The 16,635-nt window shown below is 53.6% G+C and overlaps 45 non-coding genes across 45 annotated transcripts; 22 read left to right on the top strand and 23 right to left on the bottom strand.

Moving 5' to 3' along the window:
• Positions 1 to 2,150: 2,150 nt before the first annotated feature.
• On the bottom strand, positions 2,151 to 2,222 carry trnae-cuc (transfer RNA glutamic acid (anticodon CUC)). The gene has a single exon. It is a non-coding gene; the product is annotated as a tRNA-Glu (tRNA).
• Positions 2,223 to 2,410: 188 nt separating this feature from the next.
• On the top strand, positions 2,411 to 2,482 carry trnac-gca (transfer RNA cysteine (anticodon GCA)). The gene has a single exon. It is a non-coding gene; the product is annotated as a tRNA-Cys (tRNA).
• A 311-nt stretch (positions 2,483 to 2,793) lies between these two features.
• trnan-guu (transfer RNA asparagine (anticodon GUU)) lies at positions 2,794 to 2,867 on the bottom strand. The gene has a single exon. It is a non-coding gene; the product is annotated as a tRNA-Asn (tRNA).
• Positions 2,868 to 2,982: 115 nt separating this feature from the next.
• Positions 2,983 to 3,055, top strand: trnak-cuu (transfer RNA lysine (anticodon CUU)). The gene has a single exon. It is a non-coding gene; the product is annotated as a tRNA-Lys (tRNA).
• A 394-nt stretch (positions 3,056 to 3,449) lies between these two features.
• On the bottom strand, positions 3,450 to 3,521 carry trnae-cuc (transfer RNA glutamic acid (anticodon CUC)). The gene has a single exon. It is a non-coding gene; the product is annotated as a tRNA-Glu (tRNA).
• Positions 3,522 to 3,709: 188 nt separating this feature from the next.
• Positions 3,710 to 3,781, top strand: trnac-gca (transfer RNA cysteine (anticodon GCA)). The gene has a single exon. It is a non-coding gene; the product is annotated as a tRNA-Cys (tRNA).
• A 311-nt stretch (positions 3,782 to 4,092) lies between these two features.
• On the bottom strand, positions 4,093 to 4,166 carry trnan-guu (transfer RNA asparagine (anticodon GUU)). Its single transcript has one exon. It is a non-coding gene; the product is annotated as a tRNA-Asn (tRNA).
• A 115-nt stretch (positions 4,167 to 4,281) lies between these two features.
• trnak-cuu (transfer RNA lysine (anticodon CUU)) lies at positions 4,282 to 4,354 on the top strand. The gene has a single exon. It is a non-coding gene; the product is annotated as a tRNA-Lys (tRNA).
• A 394-nt stretch (positions 4,355 to 4,748) lies between these two features.
• Positions 4,749 to 4,820, bottom strand: trnae-cuc (transfer RNA glutamic acid (anticodon CUC)). The gene has a single exon. It is a non-coding gene; the product is annotated as a tRNA-Glu (tRNA).
• Positions 4,821 to 5,008: 188 nt separating this feature from the next.
• Positions 5,009 to 5,080, top strand: trnac-gca (transfer RNA cysteine (anticodon GCA)). Its single transcript has one exon. It is a non-coding gene; the product is annotated as a tRNA-Cys (tRNA).
• Positions 5,081 to 5,391: 311 nt separating this feature from the next.
• trnan-guu (transfer RNA asparagine (anticodon GUU)) lies at positions 5,392 to 5,465 on the bottom strand. The gene has a single exon. It is a non-coding gene; the product is annotated as a tRNA-Asn (tRNA).
• Positions 5,466 to 5,580: 115 nt separating this feature from the next.
• Positions 5,581 to 5,653, top strand: trnak-cuu (transfer RNA lysine (anticodon CUU)). The gene has a single exon. It is a non-coding gene; the product is annotated as a tRNA-Lys (tRNA).
• A 394-nt stretch (positions 5,654 to 6,047) lies between these two features.
• trnae-cuc (transfer RNA glutamic acid (anticodon CUC)) lies at positions 6,048 to 6,119 on the bottom strand. The gene has a single exon. It is a non-coding gene; the product is annotated as a tRNA-Glu (tRNA).
• Positions 6,120 to 6,307: 188 nt separating this feature from the next.
• On the top strand, positions 6,308 to 6,379 carry trnac-gca (transfer RNA cysteine (anticodon GCA)). Its single transcript has one exon. It is a non-coding gene; the product is annotated as a tRNA-Cys (tRNA).
• A 311-nt stretch (positions 6,380 to 6,690) lies between these two features.
• trnan-guu (transfer RNA asparagine (anticodon GUU)) lies at positions 6,691 to 6,764 on the bottom strand. Its single transcript has one exon. It is a non-coding gene; the product is annotated as a tRNA-Asn (tRNA).
• A 115-nt stretch (positions 6,765 to 6,879) lies between these two features.
• Positions 6,880 to 6,952, top strand: trnak-cuu (transfer RNA lysine (anticodon CUU)). Its single transcript has one exon. It is a non-coding gene; the product is annotated as a tRNA-Lys (tRNA).
• Positions 6,953 to 7,346: 394 nt separating this feature from the next.
• Positions 7,347 to 7,418, bottom strand: trnae-cuc (transfer RNA glutamic acid (anticodon CUC)). The gene has a single exon. It is a non-coding gene; the product is annotated as a tRNA-Glu (tRNA).
• A 188-nt stretch (positions 7,419 to 7,606) lies between these two features.
• On the top strand, positions 7,607 to 7,678 carry trnac-gca (transfer RNA cysteine (anticodon GCA)). Its single transcript has one exon. It is a non-coding gene; the product is annotated as a tRNA-Cys (tRNA).
• Positions 7,679 to 7,989: 311 nt separating this feature from the next.
• Positions 7,990 to 8,063, bottom strand: trnan-guu (transfer RNA asparagine (anticodon GUU)). Its single transcript has one exon. It is a non-coding gene; the product is annotated as a tRNA-Asn (tRNA).
• Positions 8,064 to 8,178: 115 nt separating this feature from the next.
• Positions 8,179 to 8,251, top strand: trnak-cuu (transfer RNA lysine (anticodon CUU)). The gene has a single exon. It is a non-coding gene; the product is annotated as a tRNA-Lys (tRNA).
• Positions 8,252 to 8,645: 394 nt separating this feature from the next.
• On the bottom strand, positions 8,646 to 8,717 carry trnae-cuc (transfer RNA glutamic acid (anticodon CUC)). The gene has a single exon. It is a non-coding gene; the product is annotated as a tRNA-Glu (tRNA).
• Positions 8,718 to 8,905: 188 nt separating this feature from the next.
• On the top strand, positions 8,906 to 8,977 carry trnac-gca (transfer RNA cysteine (anticodon GCA)). Its single transcript has one exon. It is a non-coding gene; the product is annotated as a tRNA-Cys (tRNA).
• Positions 8,978 to 9,288: 311 nt separating this feature from the next.
• Positions 9,289 to 9,362, bottom strand: trnan-guu (transfer RNA asparagine (anticodon GUU)). The gene has a single exon. It is a non-coding gene; the product is annotated as a tRNA-Asn (tRNA).
• Positions 9,363 to 9,477: 115 nt separating this feature from the next.
• On the top strand, positions 9,478 to 9,550 carry trnak-cuu (transfer RNA lysine (anticodon CUU)). Its single transcript has one exon. It is a non-coding gene; the product is annotated as a tRNA-Lys (tRNA).
• A 394-nt stretch (positions 9,551 to 9,944) lies between these two features.
• Positions 9,945 to 10,016, bottom strand: trnae-cuc (transfer RNA glutamic acid (anticodon CUC)). The gene has a single exon. It is a non-coding gene; the product is annotated as a tRNA-Glu (tRNA).
• Positions 10,017 to 10,204: 188 nt separating this feature from the next.
• On the top strand, positions 10,205 to 10,276 carry trnac-gca (transfer RNA cysteine (anticodon GCA)). Its single transcript has one exon. It is a non-coding gene; the product is annotated as a tRNA-Cys (tRNA).
• A 311-nt stretch (positions 10,277 to 10,587) lies between these two features.
• Positions 10,588 to 10,661, bottom strand: trnan-guu (transfer RNA asparagine (anticodon GUU)). Its single transcript has one exon. It is a non-coding gene; the product is annotated as a tRNA-Asn (tRNA).
• Positions 10,662 to 10,776: 115 nt separating this feature from the next.
• trnak-cuu (transfer RNA lysine (anticodon CUU)) lies at positions 10,777 to 10,849 on the top strand. Its single transcript has one exon. It is a non-coding gene; the product is annotated as a tRNA-Lys (tRNA).
• Positions 10,850 to 11,243: 394 nt separating this feature from the next.
• On the bottom strand, positions 11,244 to 11,315 carry trnae-cuc (transfer RNA glutamic acid (anticodon CUC)). The gene has a single exon. It is a non-coding gene; the product is annotated as a tRNA-Glu (tRNA).
• Positions 11,316 to 11,503: 188 nt separating this feature from the next.
• trnac-gca (transfer RNA cysteine (anticodon GCA)) lies at positions 11,504 to 11,575 on the top strand. The gene has a single exon. It is a non-coding gene; the product is annotated as a tRNA-Cys (tRNA).
• A 311-nt stretch (positions 11,576 to 11,886) lies between these two features.
• On the bottom strand, positions 11,887 to 11,960 carry trnan-guu (transfer RNA asparagine (anticodon GUU)). Its single transcript has one exon. It is a non-coding gene; the product is annotated as a tRNA-Asn (tRNA).
• Positions 11,961 to 12,075: 115 nt separating this feature from the next.
• trnak-cuu (transfer RNA lysine (anticodon CUU)) lies at positions 12,076 to 12,148 on the top strand. The gene has a single exon. It is a non-coding gene; the product is annotated as a tRNA-Lys (tRNA).
• A 394-nt stretch (positions 12,149 to 12,542) lies between these two features.
• On the bottom strand, positions 12,543 to 12,614 carry trnae-cuc (transfer RNA glutamic acid (anticodon CUC)). The gene has a single exon. It is a non-coding gene; the product is annotated as a tRNA-Glu (tRNA).
• Positions 12,615 to 12,802: 188 nt separating this feature from the next.
• On the top strand, positions 12,803 to 12,874 carry trnac-gca (transfer RNA cysteine (anticodon GCA)). Its single transcript has one exon. It is a non-coding gene; the product is annotated as a tRNA-Cys (tRNA).
• A 311-nt stretch (positions 12,875 to 13,185) lies between these two features.
• On the bottom strand, positions 13,186 to 13,259 carry trnan-guu (transfer RNA asparagine (anticodon GUU)). The gene has a single exon. It is a non-coding gene; the product is annotated as a tRNA-Asn (tRNA).
• A 115-nt stretch (positions 13,260 to 13,374) lies between these two features.
• On the top strand, positions 13,375 to 13,447 carry trnak-cuu (transfer RNA lysine (anticodon CUU)). The gene has a single exon. It is a non-coding gene; the product is annotated as a tRNA-Lys (tRNA).
• A 394-nt stretch (positions 13,448 to 13,841) lies between these two features.
• On the bottom strand, positions 13,842 to 13,913 carry trnae-cuc (transfer RNA glutamic acid (anticodon CUC)). Its single transcript has one exon. It is a non-coding gene; the product is annotated as a tRNA-Glu (tRNA).
• A 188-nt stretch (positions 13,914 to 14,101) lies between these two features.
• On the top strand, positions 14,102 to 14,173 carry trnac-gca (transfer RNA cysteine (anticodon GCA)). The gene has a single exon. It is a non-coding gene; the product is annotated as a tRNA-Cys (tRNA).
• A 311-nt stretch (positions 14,174 to 14,484) lies between these two features.
• On the bottom strand, positions 14,485 to 14,558 carry trnan-guu (transfer RNA asparagine (anticodon GUU)). Its single transcript has one exon. It is a non-coding gene; the product is annotated as a tRNA-Asn (tRNA).
• Positions 14,559 to 14,673: 115 nt separating this feature from the next.
• Positions 14,674 to 14,746, top strand: trnak-cuu (transfer RNA lysine (anticodon CUU)). Its single transcript has one exon. It is a non-coding gene; the product is annotated as a tRNA-Lys (tRNA).
• A 394-nt stretch (positions 14,747 to 15,140) lies between these two features.
• On the bottom strand, positions 15,141 to 15,212 carry trnae-cuc (transfer RNA glutamic acid (anticodon CUC)). Its single transcript has one exon. It is a non-coding gene; the product is annotated as a tRNA-Glu (tRNA).
• A 188-nt stretch (positions 15,213 to 15,400) lies between these two features.
• On the top strand, positions 15,401 to 15,472 carry trnac-gca (transfer RNA cysteine (anticodon GCA)). The gene has a single exon. It is a non-coding gene; the product is annotated as a tRNA-Cys (tRNA).
• A 311-nt stretch (positions 15,473 to 15,783) lies between these two features.
• On the bottom strand, positions 15,784 to 15,857 carry trnan-guu (transfer RNA asparagine (anticodon GUU)). Its single transcript has one exon. It is a non-coding gene; the product is annotated as a tRNA-Asn (tRNA).
• Positions 15,858 to 16,152: 295 nt separating this feature from the next.
• trnae-cuc (transfer RNA glutamic acid (anticodon CUC)) lies at positions 16,153 to 16,224 on the bottom strand. Its single transcript has one exon. It is a non-coding gene; the product is annotated as a tRNA-Glu (tRNA).
• A 188-nt stretch (positions 16,225 to 16,412) lies between these two features.
• trnac-gca (transfer RNA cysteine (anticodon GCA)) lies at positions 16,413 to 16,484 on the top strand. The gene has a single exon. It is a non-coding gene; the product is annotated as a tRNA-Cys (tRNA).
• Positions 16,485 to 16,635: the final 151 nt, after the last annotated feature.

Below are 16,635 nucleotides of genomic sequence, written 5' to 3'. Positions count from 1 at the left end.
AGAGGAGGAATCCCCTGCATCCCAGCGACGCACCTGCACCTCAAAGCCCTATATGTGTGTTGGGGTGACGGAGCGGGAGGAGGGAAGCATTTAGGGATGGGGAGGAAAGGATCGGGGGGGGCAAAGTACCCCCCCTCTGGAGCCAGCCCCCCCGCTGACCCCCATAAGCACCCCCGTTCCCCGAAATCCACCCAGGGCGGGAGAGCCGAGGCCCATCCAGTCCGGGGGCCCAGAGCAGCGGCACCACCGGGCACCACAGAGCCCGGGGCAGCCAACCAGACCCCACCACAGAGGGAAAAACTACACCCACCCCACCATTCAGTCAACTCCCAGACTACATAAGACAACAGACACCCAGGTTTGGTCCATTCTCCTACTCTATTGGATTCCCCCCCACCCCCGCAGAGTGGATACCCCTAAGGCAGGGACCACCTGCGGGCAGATGGTAACAACCTCCCCACCAGCTAAAGAGGCCCCCAGCCCCTCCAATGCGCCGAAGGTCCCCGCGCCGGGGCCAGGCCCCAGTGCACGCGCCAGCCCACACCCCGGCGACCCACCCACCAGGACCCAAGCCCCCCCAGCCCAGCCGGAACCCCAGCCCGGAGGCAGAGCGCCCCCAGAACCCCAAGCCCGCCCCGGACCCACCCAGGAGCAGCACGGCCGCCAGGCTGGTACCCTACGTCCGCCGGCACAGGCTACCCCAGCAGCGCTGCATGCAGCCACCAGAAAGACGCCACCCAAGAGCCACCAAAGCCCCATCCAGGCCAGGACCGCAGTCCCAGCGCCGAACCCCCCCAGAAACCCCCCCCCCCCCCAGGGAACCCCCAGACACCCCAAGCCCATAGGCCCCCCCCCACACCAACAACAAAGACCGAAGCGGGACAAACCTGCGACCCCCCACCGCCACTAGGTGATGGAGCTGATCAAAGGAGCCCAGAGAGATTGGTCTAATGTGGCGGCAGAAGCTGTATCAAGACTAATATGGTCCAGCAAACTCTCTCTATATTGGTTGATATTAAGGTTATTTTTATTTTTCCAGTTCATGAGGACAGTCTTCTTAGCAATGCATAAAGCGGTGAAAGCCATGTGGGTTGTGTTAATCTCGGTAGTGACACCATCTAAGTCACCCAACAAGCAGACTGAAGGAGAGGCTGGAATGGTACATTTCAGACACTTTGATAAGTCCTCACAAATCCTGCGCCAAAACATCTGAACAGGTGGACAGAACCAAAGAGCATGGATGTAATTGTCAGGTGTATCCCCTTGACAGTGTGAGCAGTTGTTAGAAGATGTAAAACCCATCCTGAACATCCGATGCCCTGTATAGTGCACTCTATGCAGGATTTTGTATTGTATTAATTGTAAATTGGGACTTCTAATCAGTTCAAAGGTTTTTAAGCATGTCTTAGACCAGAAATTGTGGTTCCAGCTGATTGATAAATCTGCCTCCCATTTTGCAATAGGAAGGGATATTGAATCATCCATTTTAGAAAGTGTCCTGTATATTTTAGACAGTAATTTGGGGGTTTTGAGATTAAGGAATTCTGCCACCCTTGGTGGTATTTGTAATTTGATTTGAGTAGACTTGAATTTCCTTTTTACTATAGATTTAACTTGTTGATATTCTAAAAATCTATTCTTGTTAATCCCATGTCTTTTAACTAATAAGTCAAAGGGGATAAAGTCTATTTCTTCAAATATATGTTGCATGAGACTCTTAATCTCAGGGTCGTGGGTTCGAGCCCCACGTTGGGCGTAGTCTTTTTGACGCATAGAAGCCCACCACCCTCCCAGACGTGAACGTGATGAGTCGTGCCGTCAATGAAAGATGATCGTGACTCACTCTGCCTTCTCGTGACAGGCCAGACAGGACCCTTCGTCTGCGTGGTGAATGCGCTGTGTTCTCCCATGCAAGTGGATGTCAGTGGTCCGTGCTGTCGTGCAGCTCTCTTGAAAATGCCCTGTTGCTCATTTGAGTGGCCGGTGAGTGAAAAACCAAAGAGTGAGAAGCAAGCTGAGGGCACAACCACACTGGGAATGCTGCGAGGACCTCGTCCAGGTCCCAGAGGTCAGAAGCTAACAAAAAGGCTCACAATGGGAGGTGCAGGAAAACACACAAAAAAAAGAAGGACCCAAGAAGACCCCTGGAATTCCCTGACCGGGAATCGAACCCGGGCCGTGGCGGTGAGAGCGCCAAATCCTGACCACTAGACCACCAGGGACCCCACATGACATGGTGTTGCTCTCTGTCATACAGAAATACTCACAAGTGCCCCTTCAGGTCAGACCTGGCTTGGCCGTCAGTCCACTTCTTATTTTCGCCTAAGAGCTGGATGCTGCATAAAGAGTAGCCGCAGAGCGTGTATCAAAGTAGCTTGTGCTTCCACCTCATCTCCATTTCTTTGCCTGTGGGGGTATAGCTCAGTGGTAGAGCATTTGACTGCAGATCAAGAGGTCCTAGGTTCAAATCCTGGTGCCCCCTGAGTTGTTTCCACCGCGTGCCATCTAGGCTGTGCTTCTTGCCGTCGATACGGCATTCCTTGCTGGTCTCCGTTGTTTAACGTGAGTGCTGGCAATGTGAAAGGGCGCGACGGTCTCGGACCATGAGCAGCTATCTGAGTTGTGCCAGAGGCTCTTTCCACCATGGGTTTCTCCTGCCGTGTACACGGGAAGCAAACTTCTTTGTTATTTCCTTCCGAGATCATCCGAGCTCATCTTGTGCTATTGTTACGAGAGTAAAAGGAGACTCATGGAGAGATCGTCTGCTCCAAATCAGAGAGGAAAAGGAGAGCGCGTCCCCGGGTGGGCTTGAACCACCAACCTCTCGGTTAACAGCCGAGCACGCTAACCAATTGCGCCACAGTGACAGCGAAGGCAACGGTACTGCTGTGCTTTATGGGGTTTGGAGTCAGAAGGCCCTTCTCAGAAAAGCGGCGGATCCGAAAGTAGCCGGTCCGGGGGTCAGTCTTTTGTTGTGTCGTGGCCCGGCTAGCTCAGTCGGTAGAGCATGAGACTCTTAATCTCAGGGTCGTGGGTTCGAGCCCCACGTTGGGCGTAGTCTTTTTGACGCATAGAAGCCCACCACCCTCCCAGACGTGAACGTGATGAGTCGTGCCGTCAATGAAAGATGATCGTGACTCACTCTGCCTTCTCGTGACAGGCCAGACAGGACCCTTCGTCTGCGTGGTGAATGCGCTGTGTTCTCCCATGCAAGTGGATGTCAGTGGTCCGTGCTGTCGTGCAGCTCTCTTGAAAATGCCCTGTTGCTCATTTGAGTGGCCGGTGAGTGAAAAACCAAAGAGTGAGAAGCAAGCTGAGGGCACAACCACACTGGGAATGCTGCGAGGACCTCGTCCAGGTCCCAGAGGTCAGAAGCTAACAAAAAGGCTCACAATGGGAGGTGCAGGAAAACACACAAAAAAAAGAAGGACCCAAGAAGACCCCTGGAATTCCCTGACCGGGAATCGAACCCGGGCCGTGGCGGTGAGAGCGCCAAATCCTGACCACTAGACCACCAGGGACCCCACATGACATGGTGTTGCTCTCTGTCATACAGAAATACTCACAAGTGCCCCTTCAGGTCAGACCTGGCTTGGCCGTCAGTCCACTTCTTATTTTCGCCTAAGAGCTGGATGCTGCATAAAGAGTAGCCGCAGAGCGTGTATCAAAGTAGCTTGTGCTTCCACCTCATCTCCATTTCTTTGCCTGTGGGGGTATAGCTCAGTGGTAGAGCATTTGACTGCAGATCAAGAGGTCCTAGGTTCAAATCCTGGTGCCCCCTGAGTTGTTTCCACCGCGTGCCATCTAGGCTGTGCTTCTTGCCGTCGATACGGCATTCCTTGCTGGTCTCCGTTGTTTAACGTGAGTGCTGGCAATGTGAAAGGGCGCGACGGTCTCGGACCATGAGCAGCTATCTGAGTTGTGCCAGAGGCTCTTTCCACCATGGGTTTCTCCTGCCGTGTACACCGGAAGCAAACTTCTTTGTTATTTCCTTCCGAGATCATCCGAGCTCATCTTGTGCTATTGTTACGAGAGTAAAAGGAGACTCATGGAGAGATCGTCTGCTCCAAATCAGAGAGGAAAAGGAGAGCGCGTCCCCGGGTGGGCTTGAACCACCAACCTCTCGGTTAACAGCCGAGCGCGCTAACCAATTGCGCCACAGAGACAGCGAAGGCAACGGTACAGCTGTGCTTTATGGGGTTTGGAGTCAGAAGGCCCTTCTCAGAAAAGCGGCGGATCCGAAAGTAGCCGGTCCGGGGGTCAGTCTTTTGTTGTGTCGTGGCCCGGCTAGCTCAGTCGGTAGAGCATGAGACTCTTAATCTCAGGGTCGTGGGTTCGAGCCCCATGTTGGGCGTGGTCTTTTTGACGCATAGAAGCCCACCACCCTCCCAGACGTGAACGTGATGAGTCGTGCCGTCAATGAAAGATGATCGTGACTCACTCTGCCTTCTCGTGACAGGCCAGACAGGACCCTTCGTCTGCGTGGTGAATGCGCTGTGTTCTCCCATGCAAGTGGATGTCAGTGGTCCGTGCTGTCGTGCAGCTCTCTTGAAAATGCCCTGTTGCTCATTTGAGTGGCCGGTGAGTGAAAAACCAAAGAGTGAGAAGCAAGCTGAGGGCACAACCACACTGGGAATGCTGCGAGGACCTCGTCCAGGTCCCAGAGGTCAGAAGCTAACAAAAAGGCTCACAATGGGAGGTGCAGGAAAACACACAAAAAAAAGAAGGACCCAAGAAGACCCCTGGAATTCCCTGACCGGGAATCGAACCCGGGCCGTGGCGGTGAGAGCGCCAAATCCTGACCACTAGACCACCAGGGACCCCACATGACATGGTGTTGCTCTCTGTCATACAGAAATACTCACAAGTGCCCCTTCAGGTCAGACCTGGCTTGGCCGTCAGTCCACTTCTTATTTTCGCCTAAGAGCTGGATGCTGCATAAAGAGTAGCCGCAGAGCGTGTATCAAAGTAGCTTGTGCTTCCACCTCATCTCCATTTCTTTGCCTGTGGGGGTATAGCTCAGTGGTAGAGCATTTGACTGCAGATCAAGAGGTCCTAGGTTCAAATCCTGGTGCCCCCTGAGTTGTTTCCACCGCGTGCCATCTAGGCTGTGCTTCTTGCCGTCGATACGGCATTCCTTGCTGGTCTCCGTTGTTTAACGTGAGTGCTGGCAATGTGAAAGGGCGCGACGGTCTCGGACCATGAGCAGCTATCTGAGTTGTGCCAGAGGCTCTTTCCACCATGGGTTTCTCCTGCCGTGTACACGGGAAGCAAACTTCTTTGTTATTTCCTTCCGAGATCATTCGAGCTCATCTTGTGCTATTGTTACGAGAGTAAAAGGAGACTCATGGAGAGATCGTCTGCTCCAAATCAGAGAGGAAAAGGAGAGCGCGTCCCCAGGTGGGCTTGAACCACCAACCTCTCGGTTAACAGCCGAGCACGCTAACCAATTGCGCCACAGTGACAGCGAAGGCAACGGTACTGCTGTGCTTTATGGGGTTTGGAGTCAGAAGGCCCTTCTCAGAAAAGCGGCGGATCCGAAAGTAGCCGGTCCGGGGGTCAGTCTTTTGTTGTGTCGTGGCCCGGCTAGCTCAGTCGGTAGAGCATGAGACTCTTAATCTCAGGGTCGTGGGTTCGAGCCCCACGTTGGGCGTAGTCTTTTTGACGCATAGAAGCCCACCACCCTCCCAGACGTGAACGTGATGAGTCGTGCCGTCAATGAAAGATGATCGTGACTCACTCTGCCTTCTCGTGACAGGCCAGACAGGACCCTTCGTCTGCGTGGTGAATGCGCTGTGTTCTCCCATGCAAGTGGATGTCAGTGGTCCGTGCTGTCGTGCAGCTCTCTTGAAAATGCCCTGTTGCTCATTTGAGTGGCCGGTGAGTGAAAAACCAAAGAGTGAGAAGCAAGCTGAGGGCACAACCACACTGGGAATGCTGCGAGGACCTCGTCCAGGTCCCAGAGGTCAGAAGCTAACAAAAAGGCTCACAATGGGAGGTGCAGGAAAACACACAAAAAAAAGAAGGACCCAAGAAGACCCCTGGAATTCCCTGACCGGGAATCGAACCCGGGCCGTGGCGGTGAGAGCGCCAAATCCTGACCACTAGACCACCAGGGACCCCACATGACATGGTGTTGCTCTCTGTCATACAGAAATACTCACAAGTGCCCCTTCAGGTCAGACCTGGCTTGGCCGTCAGTCCACTTCTTATTTTCGCCTAAGAGCTGGATGCTGCATAAAGAGTAGCCGCAGAGCGTGTATCAAAGTAGCTTGTGCTTCCACCTCATCTCCATTTCTTTGCCTGTGGGGGTATAGCTCAGTGGTAGAGCATTTGACTGCAGATCAAGAGGTCCTAGGTTCAAATCCTGGTGCCCCCTGAGTTGTTTCCACCGCGTGCCATCTAGGCTGTGCTTCTTGCCGTCGATACGGCATTCCTTGCTGGTCTCCGTTGTTTAACGTGAGTGCTGGCAATGTGAAAGGGCGCGACGGTCTCGGACCATGAGCAGCTATCTGAGTTGTGCCAGAGGCTCTTTCCACCATGGGTTTCTCCTGCCGTGTACACCGGAAGCAAACTTCTTTGTTATTTCCTTCCGAGATCATCCGAGCTCATCTTGTGCTATTGTTACGAGAGTAAAAGGAGACTCATGGAGAGATCGTCTGCTCCAAATCAGAGAGGAAAAGGAGAGCGCGTCCCCGGGTGGGCTTGAACCACCAACCTCTCAGTTAACAGCCGAGCGCGCTAACCAATTGCGCCACAGAGACAGCGAAGGCAACGGTACAGCTGTGCTTTATGGGGTTTGGAGTCAGAAGGCCCTTCTCAGAAAAGCGGCGGATCCGAAAGTAGCCGGTCCGGGGGTCAGTCTTTTGTTGTGTCGTGGCCCGGCTAGCTCAGTCGGTAGAGCATGAGACTCTTAATCTCAGGGTCGTGGGTTCGAGCCCCACGTTGGGCGTAGTCTTTTTGACGCATAGAAGCCCACCACCCTCCCAGACGTGAACGTGATGAGTCGTGCCGTCAATGAAAGATGATCGTGACTCACTCTGCCTTCTCGTGACAGGCCAGACAGGACCCTTCGTCTGCGTGGTGAATGCGCTGTGTTCTCCCATGCAAGTGGATGTCAGTGGTCCGTGCTGTCGTGCAGCTCTCTTGAAAATGCCCTGTTGCTCATTTGAGTGGCCGGTGAGTGAAAAACCAAAGAGTGAGAAGCAAGCTGAGGGCACAACCACACTGGGAATGCTGCGAGGACCTCGTCCAGGTCCCAGAGGTCAGAAGCTAACAAAAAGGCTCACAATGGGAGGTGCAGGAAAACACACAAAAAAAAGAAGGACCCAAGAAGACCCCTGGAATTCCCTGACCGGGAATCGAACCCGGGCCGTGGCGGTGAGAGCGCCAAATCCTGACCACTAGACCACCAGGGACCCCACATGACATGGTGTTGCTCTCTGTCATACAGAAATACTCACAAGTGCCCCTTCAGGTCAGACCTGGCTTGGCCGTCAGTCCACTTCTTATTTTCGCCTAAGAGCTGGATGCTGCATAAAGAGTAGCCGCAGAGCGTGTATCAAAGTAGCTTGTGCTTCCACCTCATCTCCATTTCTTTGCCTGTGGGGGTATAGCTCAGTGGTAGAGCATTTGACTGCAGATCAAGAGGTCCTAGGTTCAAATCCTGGTGCCCCCTGAGTTGTTTCCACCGCGTGCCATCTAGGCTGTGCTTCTTGCCGTCGATACGGCATTCCTTGCTGGTCTCCGTTGTTTAACGTGAGTGCTGGCAATGTGAAAGGGCGCGACGGTCTCGGACCATGAGCAGCTATCTGAGTTGTGCCAGAGGCTCTTTCCACCATGGGTTTCTCCTGCCGTGTACACGGGAAGCAAACTTCTTTGTTATTTCCTTCCGAGATCATTCGAGCTCATCTTGTGCTATTGTTACGAGAGTAAAAGGAGACTCATGGAGAGATCGTCTGCTCCAAATCAGAGAGGAAAAGGAGAGCGCGTCCCCGGGTGGGCTTGAACCACCAACCTCTCGGTTAACAGCCGAGCACGCTAACCAATTGCGCCACAGTGACAGCGAAGGCAACGGTACTGCTGTGCTTTATGGGGTTTGGAGTCAGAAGGCCCTTCTCAGAAAAGCGGCGGATCCGAAAGTAGCCGGTCCGGGGGTCAGTCTTTTGTTGTGTCGTGGCCCGGCTAGCTCAGTCGGTAGAGCATGAGACTCTTAATCTCAGGGTCGTGGGTTCGAGCCCCACGTTGGGCGTAGTCTTTTTGACGCATAGAAGCCCACCACCCTCCCAGACGTGAACGTGATGAGTCGTGCCGTCAATGAAAGATGATCGTGACTCACTCTGCCTTCTCGTGACAGGCCAGACAGGACCCTTCGTCTGCGTGGTGAATGCGCTGTGTTCTCCCATGCAAGTGGATGTCAGTGGTCCGTGCTGTCGTGCAGCTCTCTTGAAAATGCCCTGTTGCTCATTTGAGTGGCCGGTGAGTGAAAAACCAAAGAGTGAGAAGCAAGCTGAGGGCACAACCACACTGGGAATGCTGCGAGGACCTCGTCCAGGTCCCAGAGGTCAGAAGCTAACAAAAAGGCTCACAATGGGAGGTGCAGGAAAACACACAAAAAAAAGAAGGACCCAAGAAGACCCCTGGAATTCCCTGACCGGGAATCGAACCCGGGCCGTGGCGGTGAGAGCGCCAAATCCTGACCACTAGACCACCAGGGACCCCACATGACATGGTGTTGCTCTCTGTCATACAGAAATACTCACAAGTGCCCCTTCAGGTCAGACCTGGCTTGGCCGTCAGTCCACTTCTTATTTTCGCCTAAGAGCTGGATGCTGCATAAAGAGTAGCCGCAGAGCGTGTATCAAAGTAGCTTGTGCTTCCACCTCATCTCCATTTCTTTGCCTGTGGGGGTATAGCTCAGTGGTAGAGCATTTGACTGCAGATCAAGAGGTCCTAGGTTCAAATCCTGGTGCCCCCTGAGTTGTTTCCACCGCGTGCCATCTAGGCTGTGCTTCTTGCCGTCGATACGGCATTCCTTGCTGGTCTCCGTTGTTTAACGTGAGTGCTGGCAATGTGAAAGGGCGCGACGGTCTCGGACCATGAGCAGCTATCTGAGTTGTGCCAGAGGCTCTTTCCACCATGGGTTTCTCCTGCCGTGTACACGGGAAGCAAACTTCTTTGTTATTTCCTTCCGAGATCATTCGAGCTCATCTTGTGCTATTGTTACGAGAGTAAAAGGAGACTCATGGAGAGATCGTCTGCTCCAAATCAGAGAGGAAAAGGAGAGCGCGTCCCCGGGTGGGCTTGAACCACCAACCTCTCGGTTAACAGCCGAGCACGCTAACCAATTGCGCCACAGTGACAGCGAAGGCAACGGTACTGCTGTGCTTTATGGGGTTTGGAGTCAGAAGGCCCTTCTCAGAAAAGCGGCGGATCCGAAAGTAGCCGGTCCGGGGGTCAGTCTTTTGTTGTGTCGTGGCCCGGCTAGCTCAGTCGGTAGAGCATGAGACTCTTAATCTCAGGGTCGTGGGTTCGAGCCCCACGTTGGGCGTAGTCTTTTTGACGCATAGAAGCCCACCACCCTCCCAGACGTGAACGTGATGAGTCGTGCCGTCAATGAAAGATGATCGTGACTCACTCTGCCTTCTCGTGACAGGCCAGACAGGACCCTTCGTCTGCGTGGTGAATGCGCTGTGTTCTCCCATGCAAGTGGATGTCAGTGGTCCGTGCTGTCGTGCAGCTCTCTTGAAAATGCCCTGTTGCTCATTTGAGTGGCCGGTGAGTGAAAAACCAAAGAGTGAGAAGCAAGCTGAGGGCACAACCACACTGGGAATGCTGCGAGGACCTCGTCCAGGTCCCAGAGGTCAGAAGCTAACAAAAAGGCTCACAATGGGAGGTGCAGGAAAACACACAAAAAAAAGAAGGACCCAAGAAGACCCCTGGAATTCCCTGACCGGGAATCGAACCCGGGCCGTGGCGGTGAGAGCGCCAAATCCTGACCACTAGACCACCAGGGACCCCACATGACATGGTGTTGCTCTCTGTCATACAGAAATACTCACAAGTGCCCCTTCAGGTCAGACCTGGCTTGGCCGTCAGTCCACTTCTTATTTTCGCCTAAGAGCTGGATGCTGCATAAAGAGTAGCCGCAGAGCGTGTATCAAAGTAGCTTGTGCTTCCACCTCATCTCCATTTCTTTGCCTGTGGGGGTATAGCTCAGTGGTAGAGCATTTGACTGCAGATCAAGAGGTCCTAGGTTCAAATCCTGGTGCCCCCTGAGTTGTTTCCACCGCGTGCCATCTAGGCTGTGCTTCTTGCCGTCGATACGGCATTCCTTGCTGGTCTCCGTTGTTTAACGTGAGTGCTGGCAATGTGAAAGGGCGCGACGGTCTCGGACCATGAGCAGCTATCTGAGTTGTGCCAGAGGCTCTTTCCACCATGGGTTTCTCCTGCCGTGTACACCGGAAGCAAACTTCTTTGTTATTTCCTTCCGAGATCATCCGAGCTCATCTTGTGCTATTGTTACGAGAGTAAAAGGAGACTCATGGAGAGATCGTCTGCTCCAAATCAGAGAGGAAAAGGAGAGCGCGTCCCCGGGTGGGCTTGAACCACCAACCTCTCAGTTAACAGCCGAGCGCACTAACCAATTGCGCCACAGAGACAGCGAAGGCAACGGTACAGCTGTGCTTTATGGGGTTTGGAGTCAGAAGGCCCTTCTCAGAAAAGCGGCGGATCCGAAAGTAGCCGGTCCGGGGGTCAGTCTTTTGTTGTGTCGTGGCCCGGCTAGCTCAGTCGGTAGAGCATGAGACTCTTAATCTCAGGGTCGTGGGTTCGAGCCCCACGTTGGGCGTAGTCTTTTTGACGCATAGAAGCCCACCACCCTCCCAGACGTGAACGTGATGAGTCGTGCCGTCAATGAAAGATGATCGTGACTCACTCTGCCTTCTCGTGACAGGCCAGACAGGACCCTTCGTCTGCGTGGTGAATGCGCTGTGTTCTCCCATGCAAGTGGATGTCAGTGGTCCGTGCTGTCGTGCAGCTCTCTTGAAAATGCCCTGTTGCTCATTTGAGTGGCCGGTGAGTGAAAAACCAAAGAGTGAGAAGCAAGCTGAGGGCACAACCACACTGGGAATGCTGCGAGGACCTCGTCCAGGTCCCAGAGGTCAGAAGCTAACAAAAAGGCTCACAATGGGAGGTGCAGGAAAACACACAAAAAAAAGAAGGACCCAAGAAGACCCCTGGAATTCCCTGACCGGGAATCGAACCCGGGCCGTGGCGGTGAGAGCGCCAAATCCTGACCACTAGACCACCAGGGACCCCACATGACATGGTGTTGCTCTCTGTCATACAGAAATACTCACAAGTGCCCCTTCAGGTCAGACCTGGCTTGGCCGTCAGTCCACTTCTTATTTTCGCCTAAGAGCTGGATGCTGCATAAAGAGTAGCCGCAGAGCGTGTATCAAAGTAGCTTGTGCTTCCACCTCATCTCCATTTCTTTGCCTGTGGGGGTATAGCTCAGTGGTAGAGCATTTGACTGCAGATCAAGAGGTCCTAGGTTCAAATCCTGGTGCCCCCTGAGTTGTTTCCACCGCGTGCCATCTAGGCTGTGCTTCTTGCCGTCGATACGGCATTCCTTGCTGGTCTCCGTTGTTTAACGTGAGTGCTGGCAATGTGAAAGGGCGCGACGGTCTCGGACCATGAGCAGCTATCTGAGTTGTGCCAGAGGCTCTTTCCACCATGGGTTTCTCCTGCCGTGTACACGGGAAGCAAACTTCTTTGTTATTTCCTTCCGAGATCATTCGAGCTCATCTTGTGCTATTGTTACGAGAGTAAAAGGAGACTCATGGAGAGATCGTCTGCTCCAAATCAGAGAGGAAAAGGAGAGCGCGTCCCCGGGTGGGCTTGAACCACCAACCTCTCGGTTAACAGCCGAGCACGCTAACCAATTGCGCCACAGTGACAGCGAAGGCAACGGTACTGCTGTGCTTTATGGGGTTTGGAGTCAGAAGGCCCTTCTCAGAAAAGCGGCGGATCCGAAAGTAGCCGGTCCGGGGGTCAGTCTTTTGTTGTGTCGTGGCCCGGCTAGCTCAGTCGGTAGAGCATGAGACTCTTAATCTCAGGGTCGTGGGTTCGAGCCCCACGTTGGGCGTAGTCTTTTTGACGCATAGAAGCCCACCACCCTCCCAGACGTGAACGTGATGAGTCGTGCCGTCAATGAAAGATGATCGTGACTCACTCTGCCTTCTCGTGACAGGCCAGACAGGACCCTTCGTCTGCGTGGTGAATGCGCTGTGTTCTCCCATGCAAGTGGATGTCAGTGGTCCGTGCTGTCGTGCAGCTCTCTTGAAAATGCCCTGTTGCTCATTTGAGTGGCCGGTGAGTGAAAAACCAAAGAGTGAGAAGCAAGCTGAGGGCACAACCACACTGGGAATGCTGCGAGGACCTCGTCCAGGTCCCAGAGGTCAGAAGCTAACAAAAAGGCTCACAATGGGAGGTGCAGGAAAACACACAAAAAAAAGAAGGACCCAAGAAGACCCCTGGAATTCCCTGACCGGGAATCGAACCCGGGCCGTGGCGGTGAGAGCGCCAAATCCTGACCACTAGACCACCAGGGACCCCACATGACATGGTGTTGCTCTCTGTCATACAGAAATACTCACAAGTGCCCCTTCAGGTCAGACCTGGCTTGGCCGTCAGTCCACTTCTTATTTTCGCCTAAGAGCTGGATGCTGCATAAAGAGTAGCCGCAGAGCGTGTATCAAAGTAGCTTGTGCTTCCACCTCATCTCCATTTCTTTGCCTGTGGGGGTATAGCTCAGTGGTAGAGCATTTGACTGCAGATCAAGAGGTCCTAGGTTCAAATCCTGGTGCCCCCTGAGTTGTTTCCACCGCGTGCCATCTAGGCTGTGCTTCTTGCCGTCGATACGGCATTCCTTGCTGGTCTCCGTTGTTTAACGTGAGTGCTGGCAATGTGAAAGGGCGCGACGGTCTCGGACCATGAGCAGCTATCTGAGTTGTGCCAGAGGCTCTTTCCACCATGGGTTTCTCCTGCCGTGTACACCGGAAGCAAACTTCTTTGTTATTTCCTTCCGAGATCATCCGAGCTCATCTTGTGCTATTGTTACGAGAGTAAAAGGAGACTCATGGAGAGATCGTCTGCTCCAAATCAGAGAGGAAAAGGAGAGCGCGTCCCCGGGTGGGCTTGAACCACCAACCTCTCAGTTAACAGCCGAGCGCGCTAACCAATTGCGCCACAGAGACAGCGAAGGCAACGGTACAGCTGTGCTTTATGGGGTTTGGAGTCAGAAGGCCCTTCTCAGAAAAGCGGCGGATCCGAAAGTAGCCGGTCCGGGGGTCAGTCTTTTGTTGTGTCGTGGCCCGGCTAGCTCAGTCGGTAGAGCATGAGACTCTTAATCTCAGGGTCGTGGGTTCGAGCCCCACGTTGGGCGTAGTCTTTTTGACGCATAGAAGCCCACCACCCTCCCAGACGTGAACGTGATGAGTCGTGCCGTCAATGAAAGATGATCGTGACTCACTCTGCCTTCTCGTGACAGGCCAGACAGGACCCTTCGTCTGCGTGGTGAATGCGCTGTGTTCTCCCATGCAAGTGGATGTCAGTGGTCCGTGCTGTCGTGCAGCTCTCTTGAAAATGCCCTGTTGCTCATTTGAGTGGCCGGTGAGTGAAAAACCAAAGAGTGAGAAGCAAGCTGAGGGCACAACCACACTGGGAATGCTGCGAGGACCTCGTCCAGGTCCCAGAGGTCAGAAGCTAACAAAAAGGCTCACAATGGGAGGTGCAGGAAAACACACAAAAAAAAGAAGGACCCAAGAAGACCCCTGGAATTCCCTGACCGGGAATCGAACCCGGGCCGTGGCGGTGAGAGCGCCAAATCCTGACCACTAGACCACCAGGGACCCCACATGACATGGTGTTGCTCTCTGTCATACAGAAATACTCACAAGTGCCCCTTCAGGTCAGACCTGGCTTGGCCGTCAGTCCACTTCTTATTTTCGCCTAAGAGCTGGATGCTGCATAAAGAGTAGCCGCAGAGCGTGTATCAAAGTAGCTTGTGCTTCCACCTCATCTCCATTTCTTTGCCTGTGGGGGTATAGCTCAGTGGTAGAGCATTTGACTGCAGATCAAGAGGTCCTAGGTTCAAATCCTGGTGCCCCCTGAGTTGTTTCCACCGCGTGCCATCTAGGCTGTGCTTCTTGCCGTCGATACGGCATTCCTTGCTGGTCTCCGTTGTTTAACGTGAGTGCTGGCAATGTGAAAGGGCGCGACGGTCTCGGACCATGAGCAGCTATCTGAGTTGTGCCAGAGGCTCTTTCCACCATGGGTTTCTCCTGCCGTGTACACCGGAAGCAAACTTCTTTGTTATTTCCTTCCGAGATCATCCGAGCTCATCTTGTGCTATTGTTACGAGAGTAAAAGGAGACTCATGGAGAGATCGTCTGCTCCAAATCAGAGAGGAAAAGGAGAGCGCGTCCCCGGGTGGGCTTGAACCACCAACCTCTCGGTTAACAGCCGAGCACGCTAACCAATTGCGCCACAGAGACAGCGAAGGCAACGGTACAGCTGTGCTTTATGGGGTTTGGAGTCAGAAGGCCCTTCTCAGAAAAGCGGCGGATCCGAAAGTAGCCGGTCCGGGGGTCAGTCTTTTGTTGTGTCGTGGCCCGGCTAGCTCAGTCGGTAGAGCATGAGACTCTTAATCTCAGGGTCGTGGGTTCGAGCCCCACGTTGGGCGTGGTCTTTTTGACGCATAGAAGCCCACCACCCTCCCAGACGTGAACGTGATGAGTCGTGCCGTCAATGAAAGATGATCGTGACTCACTCTGCCTTCTCGTGACAGGCCAGACAGGACCCTTCGTCTGCGTGGTGAATGCGCTGTGTTCTCCCATGCAAGTGAATGTCAGTGGTCCGTGCTGTCGTGCAGCTCTCTTGAAAATGCCCTGTTGCTCATTTGAGTGGCCGGTGAGTGAAAAACCAAAGAGTGAGAAGCAAGCTGAGGGCACAACCACACTGGGAATGCTGCGAGGACCTCGTCCAGGTCCCAGAGGTCAGAAGCTAACAAAAAGGCTCACAATGGGAGGTGCAGGAAAACACACAAAAAAAAGAAGGACCCAAGAAGACCCCTGGAATTCCCTGACCGGGAATCGAACCCGGGCCGTGGCGGTGAGAGCGCCAAATCCTGACCACTAGACCACCAGGGACCCCACATGACATGGTGTTGCTCTCTGTCATACAGAAATACTCACAAGTGCCCCTTCAGGTCAGACCTGGCTTGGCCGTCAGTCCACTTCTTATTTTCGCCTAAGAGCTGGATGCTGCATAAAGAGTAGCCGCAGAGCGTGTATCAAAGTAGCTTGTGCTTCCACCTCATCTCCATTTCTTTGCCTGTGGGGGTATAGCTCAGTGGTAGAGCATTTGACTGCAGATCAAGAGGTCCTAGGTTCAAATCCTGGTGCCCCCTGAGTTGTTTCCACCGCGTGCCATCTAGGCTGTGCTTCTTGCCGTCGATACGGCATTCCTTGCTGGTCTCCGTTGTTTAACGTGAGTGCTGGCAATGTGAAAGGGCGCGACGGTCTCGGACCATGAGCAGCTATCTGAGTTGTGCCAGAGGCTCTTTCCACCATGGGTTTCTCCTGCCGTGTACACGGGAAGCAAACTTCTTTGTTATTTCCTTCCGAGATCATCCGAGCTCATCTTGTGCTATTGTTACGAGAGTAAAAGGAGACTCATGGAGAGATCGTCTGCTCCAAATCAGAGAGGAAAAGGAGAGCGCATCCCCAGGTGGGCTTGAACCACCAACCTCTCGGTTAACAGCCGAGCGCGCTAACCAATTGCGCCACAGAGACAGCAAAGGCAACGGTACAGCTGTGCTTTATGGGGTTTGGAGTCAGAAGGCCCTCCCATGCAAGTGGATGTCAGTGGTCCGTGCTGTCGTGCAGCTCTCTTGAAAATGCCCTGTTGCTCATTTGAGTGGCCGGTGAGTGAAAAACCAAAGAGTGAGAAGCAAGCTGAGGGCACAACCACACTGGGAATGCTGCGAGGACCTCGTCCAGGTCCCAGAGGTCAGAAGCTAACAAAAAGGCTCACAATGGGAGGTGCAGGAAAACACACAAAAAAAAGGACCCAAGAAGACCCCTGGAATTCCCTGACCGGGAATCGAACCCGGGCCGTGGCGGTGAGAGCGCCAAATCCTGACCACTAGATCACCAGGGACCCCACATGACATGGTGTTGCTCTCTGTCATACAGAAATACTCACAAGTGCCCCTTCAGGTCAGACCTGGCTTGGCCGTCAGTCCACTTCTTATTTTCGCCTAAGAGCTGGATGCTGCATAAAGAGTAGCCGCAGAGCGTGTATCAAAGTAGCTTGTGCTTCCACCTCATCTCCATTTCTTTGCCTGTGGGGGTATAGCTCAGTGGTAGAGCATTTGACTGCAGATCAAGAGGTCCTAGGTTCAAATCCTGGTGCCCCCTGAGTTGTTTCCACCGCGTGCCATCTAGGCTGTGCTTCTTGCCGTCGATACGGCATTCCTTGCTGGTCTCCGTTGTTTAACGTGAGTGCTGGCAATGTGAAAGGGCGCGACGGTCTCGGACCATGAGCAGCTATCTGAGTTGTGCCAGAGGC

Source organism: Paramormyrops kingsleyae, chromosome 18 (genome assembly GCF_048594095.1).
Source record: "Paramormyrops kingsleyae isolate MSU_618 chromosome 18, PKINGS_0.4, whole genome shotgun sequence".
In the NCBI taxonomy this organism is placed as follows: Eukaryota; Metazoa; Chordata; class Actinopteri; order Osteoglossiformes; family Mormyridae; genus Paramormyrops; species Paramormyrops kingsleyae.
Note: the sequence above shows the minus strand (reverse complement) of the source record. Positions and strands in the feature narration are given on the sequence as shown.